This window comes from Rousettus aegyptiacus, unplaced genomic scaffold (genome assembly GCF_014176215.1).
Source record: "Rousettus aegyptiacus isolate mRouAeg1 unplaced genomic scaffold, mRouAeg1.p scaffold_m13_p_5, whole genome shotgun sequence".
Taxonomy (NCBI): domain Eukaryota; kingdom Metazoa; phylum Chordata; class Mammalia; order Chiroptera; family Pteropodidae; genus Rousettus; species Rousettus aegyptiacus.
In genome coordinates this window covers 116,721,730-116,736,348 of record NW_023416308.1, presented here as the reverse complement: position 1 = coordinate 116,736,348, position 14,619 = coordinate 116,721,730, and the positions used below count along the sequence as shown (strand labels likewise).

The 14,619-nt window shown below is 54.1% G+C and overlaps 1 long non-coding RNA gene across 1 annotated transcript; it reads left to right on the top strand.

The window, feature by feature from the left end:
* The first annotated feature begins 798 nt into the window (after positions 1 to 798).
* LOC118603005 lies at positions 799 to 3,658 on the top strand. Its single transcript, XR_004951083.1, has 2 exons — positions 799 to 2,294; positions 2,658 to 3,658. It is a non-coding gene; the product is annotated as an uncharacterized LOC118603005 (long non-coding RNA).
* Positions 3,659 to 14,619: the final 10,961 nt, after the last annotated feature.

Here is a 14,619-nt window from a genome sequence, read left to right as displayed (position 1 = left end):
ATGGATGTGGAAAGTGAGACCTAGAAATTCGTGCCCTGCTTAACGCCACCTGGCGGAGCTATTATCTAATGTTTCACTTTAGCTACCTGTCTGGTCAAGTGAAAAGCGTTCCGTCCTACAGGGAGCAGTGGCACACCTGGTTGGAAGAAGACCCACAGACACCCGCGCGGTTGGGCCGCAGCCGCCCAGCCCACGTGGTGTGCTCCCAGATTTCCAGGAGAGGGCGCTGCTAGGCCGGTCTCAGAGCCGCCTCGCAGGATATCTCCGAGACCTGCCCTCCTGCCCCTCCCTCATGACCCAGCAAGCTCTCAGCTCCCTGGGGCCTTTCCTTCACTGATGTGCACACGTGTGTTTTTCTAGATGATTGTTTCTTAATCACGCTGTGGAATGACAAATCAGGGCTAGTAGTAACCCAAGTCACCTCAACTGATGAGCTAGCGATCATCATAACAAACGTACAGCCCCCGGGGCGGGGCGCCGCGGCTCGCGTCCCCCTCGCGGCCACCTGGTGCCACCTGGGGCCACCACGGCACGTCCCTCATGTAGGCGCGCTCTTCGGTTTTCTTTAGGCAGAACGACCTGGCAGCATTTCCACCCCACCCACAGCTAGTTTCGCTTTCCTAATGTTGTTAAAAAAGCTCCTTCTAACTGAAGTCGAGTGGTTGAACAGGTTCCAGCATTTTATTTAATTTTTTTATATGCTTATTTAAGATTTCTTCCTTCTAGTGAGTCTCTTTCCTCTTTGTCTCAGGAAGATGCCCAGAACTGTCCTCTTTGGTGTTTGTCCAAAGTCCACGTTCTGATACCTCTTGGACTGTGGTTTAATTTTAACCAGAAAACTCTTCTTTTGGAATAATTACTTTTTAATCTGGAAAGCGCGATAACACCTCTTGCCATTTATGTCCATTTACTGCTGACATATTCTTTGTAAAAGCGGAGGGCGATTTGGTGGGGAAAATGAAAATGAAAATTGTGGGCAGGTCCATTCGGAGGACTGTCTGAACGTCTGCTTTGTTAATGCAATAAATTCCAGGTGTCTGGGAAGTGGGCTGGGGAGAGAACTGAGGGAAGAAATGACCGAGAGGCCCCTGCGGTAGACAAGTGACATCGGCTTTCTGCGACAATCTCAGTTTTGGAGACGGGAGACACACTGGCCCGTTGGCAGGCCGCGCATCCGACTGCCGTCAGTGCTCAGTTCTGAACACGCGGTCGCCGGAGAGGCCCGTGGGCAGTGACAGTGACAGGCATTATCTCCTCAGGGCTGACCTTGACCTGAGGCGGCGCGGCGGAGCCGGGACCCCAACGCCTCCTGCACCGGCCTCACGTCTGAGTCTGAGTCCTCGTTCCCTACAGTGCATGCCCTCCGGTAACTATTGCTCGTATCTGTGGGACCTTAAAGAATTTTCGGTGAGGCGAGACAGAGATTCATTAATTTTTTGCGGTTTCAGTGGCAAGCCTCTTCTTTGGTAATTAAAAAAAAAAAAAAAAGACGAAAAGAGAATGGGATATGCAGTGCAGATCAATTCTAGAAAAAAAAATGATCGATGCCGGTCCCAGCCAAGGCAAACAAATTTGGGAGGACAGACTCGCTTTGCAGAAGTGGTCTTCACTTTACTGTAGAGTCGTCCTTGGGCTTACGGGAGGGAGGTCAGAAAAACTGAAGGCCTGCTGTCAAAAGCTGTCACCGGTGAGAGACGTTCTTAAGCGAAAATAAAGGTTTGGTTGCCCAGTGAGTCAGTGTGGGCCGAGGTTCCCATTTATAAAAGTCTGGTCTGTGCAGACTCTGTTACGGGCAGGTGTATAAAGCCAGGCGTATTCACACTGGCCTGATCAGTCCCACAGGAGCTCCTAAAGGCAGAGACTCTCACAGCTCCTTGTTGCTGTTTTTCCTTCGTCAGAACCCTCAATGAATGTCACGTCGACATGTTTATCGGTTAGATTTGATACGTGTATAAGCAGAACGGTCCGTCCACGTGTGGCCTGACCTGGCACGGAATCAGAACCCAGTGCTTGTCACTTCTCTTGCGTCTGGACGAGGGCTAACGAAGAAAAGAGAAAACGAAAGTTTCTCATGCTATCCTAATCTCAGAGTTTGATCTCCACCAAGAATGCGTTTCTGTTTCATCATCCGGTTTCTCGCTCAGCCTTCCAGCTCAGCCCCATGCAGCAGACCTGCGCCTCTCGGGCCTTCTTGCCCTCCGGGAACTGTTCCTTACCGGGCCTGGGCTGCTAGCTACATCCCAGGACGGCCCTCCCTCCTGAGTCTTCCCTCTGTACCTGCCAAAGGCAGAGGGGTAGGGACATGGCTTCTGGGGTGATGCTAGGCTTCCTGAAGGGTACTATCACCTCCTAAAAAAGGACTTCTACTTGGCGATGTCTCTGAGGAGCCCAGGGAGGTGGCCAGTTGGGCCCTGACTCAGTCGGGAGGGAAATAGCTCAGCTCGCTGATGCCTATCTGGCAGAGTGAAATCGGCCTGGGCAAGGGCGGGTCTGTGCCTCCAACCAGCTGGGGGTGGGAGAGTGGCGGTGGGAACTTGTGCACCACGAATTCTTTGGACATCATGATGGCTCTTCCAAGTTCCCTTTATCTTAATTCTACTAGGCGACCAGCATTACACAAGATTAGGATTTCTCTTTTGTCTTGGTTATACCCTCAGGAGCCCAGGGCACCCCACGAGAACGACAGGTCGGCAAAACCGGAGCTCACGTCGGAGGCTCAGGCCGTGTGATGGGGCGGATGCCAGACTTGGGGGGGACGTCCGGGGGGTGGCCGTGGGTGAAGAAGTCCACCTTGGGGTGTGAGGAGAACGTTGCTGTTATCCTCAGTGAGAAATTAACTCTAAATACTCTCATCTTGGGGACAAAGGGCTGGAGGAGTATATGTCGTTGCCCTGAGTATAACGTTGTCTGGCTGTCTGTTTAATCAGTAGATAGTTCCCTGGTAAAGGACAGCGAGGTCCCATGTAGCCCTGAACACCAGCGCGGCTGGCCGGAAACTCCGGAAAAAGCGGCGACAAAGCGTTCAGCCGCAGGCTCGTTCCACCTCAGTGTCTGGGCTGGCCCGGACCAGGAAGAGAGTAAGATATTGAAGCGGCATATCCCAGTGTTAGTTTCCAAGGACAAACAGACTGGAAGGGGAAAGCGCCTTTACATCCGGCCAGGGTGGCGAAGCCCCAGGTGAATGACGTCACCCACTTGTGTCTGGCGGGAGCCCCGGTGGCTGTTCTGGATTCGTAGTCACATGTGGGACGATACTGAGAGCGTGGCTTCCCGCATTAGACTTACCCCGTCGGCGAGACGCTGTTTACGTTATTTGTTTGCCCACACTGGGGCGCGTTATGTGAAATATCTTTTAAGTTCAATTAAATCAATGTTTAGAAATACCATAGAGAGAAAAGGCTAGAAAAGCACAATAGGAAACAATGATTAGTGTGATTAGAGTGCTTTGAACGTGAGCGTGAGAGAACGGAACCAGAACAAGTCCCCATCTCTTATAAGAAGCCCGTAGGTCTCCAAAGGGTATCGGTACCGTGTAAGAGATATTTTAAGTAGCAGACTGAGGGGGGAAGGAAAGAGATCGAACATTGGAAAACATCTTTGGAGTTGTAATGGCCATCTGCAAAACGGGGGGCTAAATTGTTTGGGTCAGTGGCCTGGGGAGAAGGATAAACTGTGAGTAAGAAACGCTCCGAGCAGCCTCTGGAGGAAGTGTCAGGATGTGAACACCCGGTAGCCGCCCCTTTGATTTCAAAGGTGAAATAGTTGAACCCCAGACCTCACTGTAAGATGTGAAGAGTCACTCCGAATTTATAAGCTCATTAAACTGGTATTTTTGACTGTCTACACGTCTGGCGTTAGGGAAACCACACAGAACGCTTCCAGCCACACCTCCTCAAACCACTTAGCTGACAGTTTTTCTTCTAATTACTCTAGTGAGCGTCTCTGTTATTTACAAAGGCAGGGCGGGCGGGGATTTGTGCCTTGGTATCCTTTCAAGAGGGGTCAAGGTCAGCCTGTCTTTTGAAATTGGCCTGAACACACACACACACACACACACACACACACACACACACTCAGAAAATCAGCTATCCGTCTCCTTTCTTCAGCAGGAGGCCAGGGTCAGGGACTTGGAGTTCGTACTTCTCCGTTGACCTTCTGGGTGAACAATGGCTAGTTCGCCTAAAGGCTCCCCCTCCCCATTCACTGTCTTTTTGATGAAATGAGAAGGCTTCTGCCCTTTTTCCGCTTTCTTTCCTCCGTTGGATGTTGGTACAATCAATAAAATAATGGTCATAACGAGCTCTCAATGACTTGGAGAAGACTGCTGCCCGACCGGGGGCGGTTCACGAATCCGCAGGCCCCAGGCTTTCCGTCTGCTCCCCTGGGGAGGCTGCGCGCGAGGGAGGAGGGGACGCCGGACACAGCGCCGCCGGCGCCGGGAGTGGCTCGTTCCCGACCTGGCACCCAGGCTCTCGTCTCCAGGAGGATGAATGGTCGTCCGGCCACCCGCGTCTCCCCATCGCGCGGGCCCTCAGCCACCCTCGCGTGGCTCACTGGGCTGCATGGTTCCAGCGCCTGTTCCAGGAATGAAAAGGAGGTAGAATGAAAGGATAGTTTCCTCTGCCGCATGTTTGCAAGGCGTTTTCAAAGGTGAGGCTGCAGGGAAACATCGGGGTGTCAGAACGCAGGCGGGAGGGCAGAGGGAAGCTCCCCCTTCCCGGACGCCTCGTGCTCAGGGCAGCCAGGTAGACGGCCAGGGATCGGGGAACACTGAGGTGACCGGAGCCATGCTCGCTAGATCTTGGGCTTTGTCGGCTCATGGTGGTGTGACCTGCAGGACGGCCTGGGCGGGCGGCCCTTTCCACACCAGCTCCCCTGGGATAATGGCTCTTCACTCAGCCTGCGGCCGCTCAGGGCTCATCAGGCTTCCCCTCCACCCTGAAGCACCTTCTTTCCCAGATGGAAAAGGCATCGGGTTACGGAGGAGAAGAACCACTGTGTTCCCGTGAGGGCCATTCATCCACGAAAGAGCCTCAAGGACAAAGGAATCTTCTAGAGACAATGTGGGGAGGGGCGGTCTGCAAAAGGAGACTCTGGAGTGAGCCCAGAGTCCAGTGACAGTTCATTACACCCTGTTGAGAGGAGCCTGGCAGCAGTCTGAGCGCGAGAAGAGGAACACGGAGGCCGGGAGAGACTGCCACTGGGGAGCAGTGGCCGCGGATCGGAGCGCGGCAGAATTTTAATTATGCTAATTAATGAGACTGACTACAAGCGACTGTAACGTTCATTCGGTTACCAAAAGGTTTTCTTAACAGAAGACAATTCATGAACTCCTGCACCAGGAAGGACAAAAGCTTGTACCCAGCGTGTGGGAAGGGAGAGAGACGGAAAACTGGGCAGCTGGAAGGAGATGGTTTCTGTGTTTCTGCCACCAAAATCTGCCGCGTTGATGTCAAGTGACTCTTAGGGCTTGCAGTGCATGTTTGTGCTATCAGATTGTCTTCTGAGCAACTCTTGAGTTTTCAGAACGTGCTGCCGAAGTCAACAAACAACAATTTTGGGAGCCCAGCTTCCGCCCAGGCCTTGCTGAGGGAAAATGAGGCCCTGCTTCCTGCCGTTCATCGTGTGACACTCCTGTCATCCTTCTGCCCGGACACTTCCCCTTCCTCCAGGAGAGCTGGGCTTCTGCCCTGGCACGTGCACGCACGTGTGTGTGTGTGTGTGTGTGTGTGTGTGTGTGTGTGGTGTGGATGGGAGGGGAGAGACAGCTGTCTTCTCTGTGACGGCCACCGCATCCAGGTGAGGGGAAGCAGGGGTGACCCCAAGCGCCCAGAGCAGGGGCTTTCTGTGGCTTCAGGTGTCGTCTCCGCTCAGATTATAGGAGCAGAGAGAAAGGCTCTGCTCTGAGCCGCAGCATTCTCCTCAGCGTAGGGGTGACGAGAGCCTCGGAAGCTGGTGTGACGCCTGCATTTCACTCTGTTCGTTCAGATGAAGAGATCGGCTCTCTGGAACTTAGACGCAGACCTGGGGCTGTATCATTTAAATAAAAATCAGGATGAACTGTCTCGTTGGCTAGAACATGATGGAGAGACCCAGGTTGCCATTTCTGGAAGCTGGTCCTTCAGCTTCCTCTGGAGGAGGGACTGTGCCCAGGCGGGGAACTGGGAACCTCCTTGCCTTGCCGGAGAGAGAGCTCTCAGGTTACGGAGGCTGGTCATAGGTCACCTTCGAGGCTCGTCATAGGTCACTTTCGTACGCAGAGGACAACCCGCTTTCCTTTGTCCAAAAAACCACTGACCCGCTCCTCTGTGTTCTGTTTGTTTTAGGGGCCACTCCTGGCTCAGCACCCCTATAGCCAGAAATTCACCCCGTTAAGCTGTGGGTATGGAATTAGGATCCGTATTCCCATGGAATTCCCCTGAGGGGGACTGGGCACTTTAGGGGGCACAGAATTCCAGGGGCAGCTTGGAGACAATCGCCAGGTGTAGGCTAGAGGACGAGCGCCCCCAAGGGGAGGAAGGCGACCAGGTTGGCATGTTTTCCAGCCGGTCCTTGTTCTCAGCTTGGAGCCTACTTGGTCTTTTCCTTCATGGGAGAAGGAAGGAGTAGGTTTGTTTGTCCAGGTGCCACCAGCCCAGTGATTGTCTGGGGCACAGGAGTGTCTTTAGGGCACAGTGTCAGCCCCGGTCCCCCTGACGTCTGCTCCCCCTGACGTCTGCGTCTGCTCCTGCTCTGGGTGCGCTGTGAACAGCCAGTCATTCAAAGCTGAGAGGTGTTGGGAAACCCCTTGGGCAAGAGATTTCGAAACTAGATTCAGAGTAGAAAAAACACGGTGAGGTGAGGTTCTAAGGAAGAAGGAGACAAAAAGGCTCCCCCCCTGGTGCTGGGCTAGGTCGTGGGGATAAACAGAAGCGCCTAGAAAGCCTGCAGTGGCGGGGAGGCAGCCGAGCTGAGTGCAAGGCTCCTCTCCCCACGGCCTGCCAACGAGGACGAGGTCGAGAAGGCAGGTCGTGGCTCCTGTTCACCAGGCGACACCCCTGGAGCGGGCGCAGCCCGGGACACGTCGTCACCAGCGAGGTGTAGCTCCATCAGGGGGCTCCCACGGGAAGTGGGGATCGGCAGGCAGGGGAGTAGAGTTGTCAGGAGCATCGGGAGAAAAACGTAGTTACATAAAGATTTTAAAAGGCTTGTTGGGTAACGGAGGAAGGGACTAATGAGTAAACAAGGAATAAAGCTCGGGAGGCCGAAGTCTCGGTGGCCCCGGGGAAAGGGGCAGCCCCGAGCTGTCGACCGCCTTGCCGCCCGCGCCCCTTCGCCACACAGAGGAAGGTGCTGGCTGGACCCAGCACTGGGGAGTGGACACGGGAAGGAGAAGGACGCTGAGGAATGAGGAGAAGAGCAATTAAAGGACCGCGACAGGGCTAAGAGAAGGGAAGGTGGGCGGGGCAGCCTAGAAGGTGCAGAAAAGGAAGAAGAGTGAGGATTATGCGTCACATCTGAGGGGTGAGCGGACTCGGAGAGGCGCCGGCCAGATGAGTGTCCAACACGGTCAGTCCTTAGAGAGCACGTCCTCTGATCAATCAGTCCCCTTCATCTAGTGGGACGAACACAGTGGTCCTCTCCGAGGACGTTTGGGGCCGTCCCGCATGAAAATCAGGAGCGGCACTGTGCGAAGTGGCTAACCGATTATGCATGAGAGGGGCTCTTGATTCATGGGTATGCGCACCACCTCCACCCAGAAGCTATGACTCCCCCGTCTCGTGCAGGGTGGGGACCCATCTGACTAGAACCACCACCCCGCCTCTCCCAGTCTCCTTTGATGACTGGCTCTGGCATCCTCGGTCCACCCAACTCAGCCCCCAAGCATTTTTCCAAAACATCAGTAAACAAATTTAGGTGAAGGGGGCACAGACCTCCGCCTCGTGTACTACTTCCTCCTTCCCAGGGCCCAGCACGTGACCGACAGGGATTTCTCATCACAGGCTGTATGTTCTTTCCTCAAAGAGCAGTAAGAACGTCCCCAAACACCCTCCTCTGAGCTCAGAGTGAGTTTATTTTATTTTTATATTATATTGTTATGAGCCAAGAAATTCAAGATTTTGCCTGAACTGCAGGGGAAAATCATCGCTCATCTCCTGCACACCCAGAATGGTCATTGGCCAGTGCAAATTCGGCCACGGCAGCTGGCCACCTTTCTTGCTAAGATTGGACTAGAGATAAATGTTATTAATTACGACATCTAACATTTGGTTAGGGCTTTATTATTTGCAAAGCAAATAATTCTTATTTAATCCTCACAGTAATTCTGCATTACTGTTACTTTCCCTTCATAGACATCGACTTTCAGAAACATAAAGCATCTTCCTCCGCATTAACTGGTAGACCTAGGATTCACTCCCATCCTCTGACTCCCAGCCCTCTGTGCCTTCTACACAAGGTCATGGGCCCCCTGTAGATTCAGAGTAACAGTAGCATTGGGATTCCTGGATCTCGTTCCTGACCCCCACCTCTGCACTGGAGGTGACCTCAGACCCCAGCCTTCCTCCCCGCAATCTTGTCCCACCCCTACTTCTGTGATCGGGTGGGAGAGGAAGCCCCATTTCTTGGTGAAGAGTGTATGCATAAAGCAAGTGATTCTGACATTTCCTCTATCGAAGGCTCTTTCAAAGTCGCCAGGGTTTCTTTTCATTACGAAAGTCATAGGAGATTGTTGTAGAAAAAGTATGAAGTATAGACAAACAAGCAGAAGAAAATAAAAATCATAATTCCACCCCTGAGTAATAACTTAGGATTGTGAACACTGTGGTATTTAGTCTTTTGTAACTTTTGTGATGCACATGTGGACTTTTGTTTACAAAAATAGAAAATGAGCCCACCCATAACACTGTTTTGAGACATGTTTTTAAACTTAATGTATTGTAAACATTGTCACGTTAGTAAATATTTTTATGATATATTTAATGGATTCATGTTTCCTTATAATATTTAATGGTACTCTAGAGTTAAAAATTTAGATTGTTCCTATATTTTCATTATTATAATATTTCGTGATAGACTTCTATATCCAATTTTAATTTTTGATTTCTTCGATTATGAATGAAGTCGGATTTCCTTCATAGTTTTTTTTTTTAATCTCTTTCATGAATAATAGCTCATCCGCACTGTTTGCCAGTTTTAAGCGGTGTGTATTTTTTTCTTCTTGATACTCTTTATATTAAGGCTAACATTTTACCTGCCAAAAACTCATTTCGACATCACATTTCAATGTGCCACTTCGAGCCTGGGTGCACAGTGATCTTCCCTAACTCTCCCACCCAGACCACAGTGCTTTGCTCTCATTTCTCTGCTTTCTCTTAACAAATCCCCCCAAACAAAGCAGAGTCTGTGGAGGGCTCTTCCTGCAGTGTTCACCCCCGGAGTCGCCCCGGCCACCTTAGGAAGCCAGGGTCCTCCAGTCCTCCCCACCTGGGCACGGGGCCTGTGAGGGCGGCTCCCATCCCTTTTGCCCCGACCTCCAGAACCTCATCTCCTCCTCCCCTTACACCAGCTGCTGCCCGGAGGGTCATGGGGGACCCCCAGAGGTTCCCGCATATTGCTTCAGAAAATCCTGGCGTGAATGTCTGGGAACTCCTAGGGGAATGGTGGAAGAGAGGGTGCCAGGGTGTTAGTGGTAGAGGGGCGTGCCTTGTTGGGAGGGGAAGCGCTGGCCAGGCCTGACTGCAGGACCAAAGACAGCCCACTGTCCCACGGCCCCTCTCGCTGCGGGCCAGGCCCTGGTGGCGGGGGCTCTGGCACTGCGGCTGGCGGCAAGCCTGCCCTCCTCTTTCCGAGTCTCAGGCGGGTCCGCTCCTTTGCCCTGTTATTACCTCTGGCAGGTTCGTTTGTGCCTGTGGCAAAAGGGACACAAGTTCTACCAGTTCTCCTGGGTTCCTTCAGCCACTCACCCGCTGCACGTGGGGCGGGGGAGGCGCCCGGGCCTGTTACCCGGAGTCCCCCCAGAGGCGGGGAGGCAGGGAGGCGGGGAGGGGGGCGGGCAGGAGCCGGCTGGACTGGATGAGCCAAGGTGGCGAGGACAGGACGAGCTGCCTTGGAAAACTGGGACTGCGGGGAGGAGGTCGGGTGTGTGCGAGGCGGGGGCCGGGAGCCTGGCAGAGCCCCTGCGGGTCCGGATCGTCCTGACCCCCTCTCCGTCCCCTCCCACCCTTTCTCGGGGTTTGACAGGGTGCCTAAGGCAGCAGTGGCTGTGGTTCTGACAGGAACACACACAGCGGGCATTTCTACGGCAGGGCCAAGACCCGGACACCCTTGACCGCTCGTTCTCCCGCTGAGGACTCTGGCCTTCCCCTGCAGTTGGGTCTAGGCGTTTCCAGAACTCTTTTTTCTTTTTCCTCACATGTGCTGGGAAGACAGTGTGATGCCCTAGAGAGAGCAAGTCCAAGCTGCCAGGGGGCCGCGGCGACCTTGGCCGTTGTTGATCTCTTTAGGCTTCCCTTTCCTCTTCTGCAGAGACAGTCATCGCCCGGACCTCAGGGCCGGTGCGCGCGCCCCAGACGGGTGGGGTGGCGGCGGCGGCCCAGCCATGTAGGGGGCCTTCCTCCTTTCCCTGTTCTCAACTCTCTTGCCCTGGGTTACATTCGGGAGCGTCAGAGAGCTCTGCTCAAGGGTGGAGCCCCGGGGAGGCCTGGCCCCGTTCCTCCTGTCCTCGGTTCTCAGCCACGGGCATGCGCATCCCCTCCACCCCCCGGCTGACCGGCTGACCGCTGACCGTGTCCATCTCCCCGTCTCCCCCGCCGGAAGCTGAGCGCAGGGCCCGTGCCATATCGTCTTTGCATCCTCACTGCCTCAGCACAGTGCTTGGCACGGGGCAGGTGCTCAGTGTCGACAAACGAAGAACGGAAAGGAAAGGGTCTCCCATATTCCATAGTCACTGCGAATCTGGGAGGCAAGAGCCCCAGCTCGAGCCCAGCCGCCCTCCGGCCAGAGGCTGGCTTCATCGCCTACTGGCCGCATGACCTTGAGCAAAATATCCTTGAGCAAAATATCGAATCTCCCTGAGCCTCAACTTCTCTGTCTAAAAATAGGAACAATAATAACTACCGCCCAGGGTGGCTCTGGGCATTAGCGGTGACGTCAGGCCGAAGCGCAGCCTGCGGCCTGGCGCGTAGTAGGAGATCCGTAAACAGAGGCCGTGATTAGCTGCCATCACGGGACTGTTTACGCTTGTGCCTGAAGTCAAGTGCTTGCTCCACGGACTCTGGGTTTAGCAGTGAGTGACGGGGGGCACCTCTCCTGCCCCAGGAGCCTCTCCTGGTGTGGTCTCCCCCTCCCCTCTCCCCCCTCCCCCAATGCCACGGTCCCTCTGCTTTGGGGACTCAGACGTGCTGCCGCGGTGCTCGCTGGCGGCCTCAGGCACCTCCGCCCAGGTTTTCTCTCAGCAGAGCGGCAGGGCAGGGACGTGTTGGTTGACCCTCACGTCTGAAGTTCCAGGTGGGGTCCGACGACTGGCAGGGGCTCCCACCTGAGATTTCAGCAGATCACGCTGGGCAGCCCGCTCCCCGCCCCGCACGCCTCTGAGCACATTTTTAGCCCCCCGATGTATGTTTTATTCGACTTGGAAAGATCGGTTAGGTAGATGTGCTCTCGCTGATTTCGTGCAGAGAGGACAGGTAAGGAACAGGAAATGGGCCACTCGATACCCAGCTCTTACATTCAGGAGACAGACCCTGGCAGGTCTGAGTCTTCATGTGCTATCCTTGCCCAGAGCCAGAATTGCCACACCTGCCTCAGCCTCCCTTCTGGCACCGGCCCTGCAGTGACACAGGACCCGAGGCCCCAGGTGTCAGCATGTCAGTGAGCCTGCCGCCCAGGAGGAGAGCCGACAGGCATGGAAGGTGATCTCCAGGTGGGAACTGACAGGAAGCGACTGACTGGTCACAGGAACTAAGAGAGCTGGGAAGCGTTGGCCCACGCGGGAGGGGCGTGGAGTTTCCGAACAGACTAGAAACTTGGGAGGGGGCTGGCATGAGGGAAGGAGGACAGATTGGTCTGGGACATGAGGAGTCTGCGACGTGCTGAGTCAGGTGGCCGCCGTCACCTGAGAGAGTCAGCTGGTCCTGGATGGCCTGGGAGGCCAGGTCAGAGCCACTGGCAGTCCACGGCGAGTCCAGGTCTTCAGCACCCCAAGCCCCAAGTACAGCGACAGCCTCCCAACTGCTCCCACTCTTCCCGGTGCTTTCCCTTCCGTTTCATTGTGTTTACCAGCATTTTCACCCTGGCTCTGCCTTCCTGGCAATAGCGATTAGTCCCGGAAGTCATGACCTTTGGCCCGACTTTTTAGAATTTCGTGAGTGGAAAGAGACTTGGAGATTGTTTTGTCCAGCCTTCAATCCCACGATGGAGTCCCTCAGGTGACAGCGCCCGGGGACTGTCAGTGTCTCCAGAGTCGAGCCAGGCTCCCTGCAACCAGGTCTGCTGCCCTCCAAGCCTCGCCCCTCAGCCCAGGTTCCGCCTCTGGAACCGCTGGGACAAGCCTTGTCCCTCTGCTTCAAGCCAGTCATGTCATTTCCTGCTGGCAAAGCAGCTTCTCAGCCTTTAACACCTCATCTCTCTGCTGCAGTTTGTCAGTGAGTTTCTTTAAGGGTTTTATGGAGATGGGGGCCTAGAGACATAAAGACTTTATAACAGAAAGGGACTTTTGAACTTAGGAACCCGCCTCATTTTATAGCTGAGGAAACTGAGAGGTTAGGTCACTTGCCCAAGGCCACACAGACAGCGTGATGAGGTGTAGGGCTGGGCCTCAAACCCCCGGCTCTGATCTTCCTTCGCCCCCGTGCCCCCCACCCCCACCCCGCTGACTGGTGACTAGCCCAAAGCGGACGGAGGCGATTTTGGTTGGTGACGCCTCACATCTGTTATTGTCCCCAGATCACAGCTCTTCTGGGAGGTGGCCCATCTCCCTGTTGACGTGTCAAACTTCGAGCCAACTGAAACCCTACATTGTTCTATACTTTATTTTCTTCTGATTGTAAAAATAATATATGCTTATCGTAAACAAATTAGAAAATACATAAAAATATAAAGTATAAACCTTCATAGCACTTCCTGTTGTAAAGTTCTCCCAGCCTGCATTTGGATGCTTTGTTTCTAAGTATAAAAACAGGGCTCTGCCTTTACCCCGGAAAAGGCCCTCTTCCTGGGTCCCAGTCGCCTCTCTTATCTCTCAGATTCTTGATTCATTACCCATTTTCCTTATTGGCACCTGGACAGGGCTCAAAAAATGCCCATGGTGTGGCTGGCTGAGTGGCCCGGGCACCTAGATCGTCGATGGAAATACAGACATGCCTCGCCGTACTGCGCTTTGCTTTATTACACTCCACACAGATGCTCCAGGGGTTTGTTTTGTTTTTGTTTTTGTTTTTGTTTTTTACAAATCGAAGGCCAGGCCCTCCGCCAGCAAAAAGGTTATGACTCACTTTATTGCGCTGCTTTCTGGAGGCGGTCTGGAGCCGTACCCACAGTACCTCCGAGGCTCGCTGGTGGCGAGACCCTCTGCTCACCTCATTGCCCATTTCCTCTCTTCGGGGTCTGATCCCACCCTTTCCCTCCCCAAACACTTTCCCTCGTCTTTTGTTCTATTTAGATCCTCCCATTTTTCCAATGCAGCTGGATCCCACCTCTTCCAAGAAGTCTTTTATTTTTTCAGATACAAAAGACCCCTTTCTGGGTTCCATAGCATCCAGCCTGGCTATTCCATTTGTCCTTAGTTACATGTTGACATGCATTAAGCTCTTCTCTCTCCTGACGAGGGCCTGTTTCCCAGCTGGTGGAGGAACCCCCATACACTTCTTGTTTCCCCCACGACACCCACCCTACGAAGTCTGGAGATGGTGATGGGCCGGCCCTCAGAATGTGAGTGTCTGGCCCGAGCCTGCTGAAGAAGGGCTCGTCTGAGTGGTGCACTGTCCTCGAGCTCTTCTGAAGAGTGACAGAGAGAGCAGAGGCTCAGAGGGAGCCCCAGGGACCCCTCCCCTCCCCGACAGGTTTCCTGAAGACTTGTTCCCGGCTCCTCTTACGGTTTACATAGCAGTTAATCATCTGGGTTCCAAACAACGGGCTCTGCTCATCTTGAGACACGGGGATGTGGAATTTGCTTGGCCTTTCACATTGGGGCTTCTAGAGATAAAGAAAAGTCCCCTGTGCCTAGCTATTGAAAGGGACGACGGGGTATGGTAGCCCTTTCCACCCTCGGGGCTTCTCACAGGGAGCCTTAGAAGTCAGATCAATGTTTTCCTTTTTCCTCACAGCGCCAACCTCCATCACGCCTCCTGGACATTACGCCGAAGGCCCCGAGCAGGCAGCTCTCCACCTCTTCCTCCTCCTCCGTCTGGCAGGAGTGCGATGGAAGAATACCGGACTGGGACTCGGGTACCAGGGTCCCCAGAGCCACCGGGTCTCCCCGAGCGATCCTGGGTAGGTGATGGGGAAGGCCGGGTCATCCCTAACTTTCCTCCTCCTTCAAATTGCCTCAAGCTGCCAGGCCGTCCCCAGGTCCGTGCATCACAGTGCACACAATCCTCCCAAGGCGTAGACCCTGAGCCTGTCTGGTTTGTGTCTCAGCTC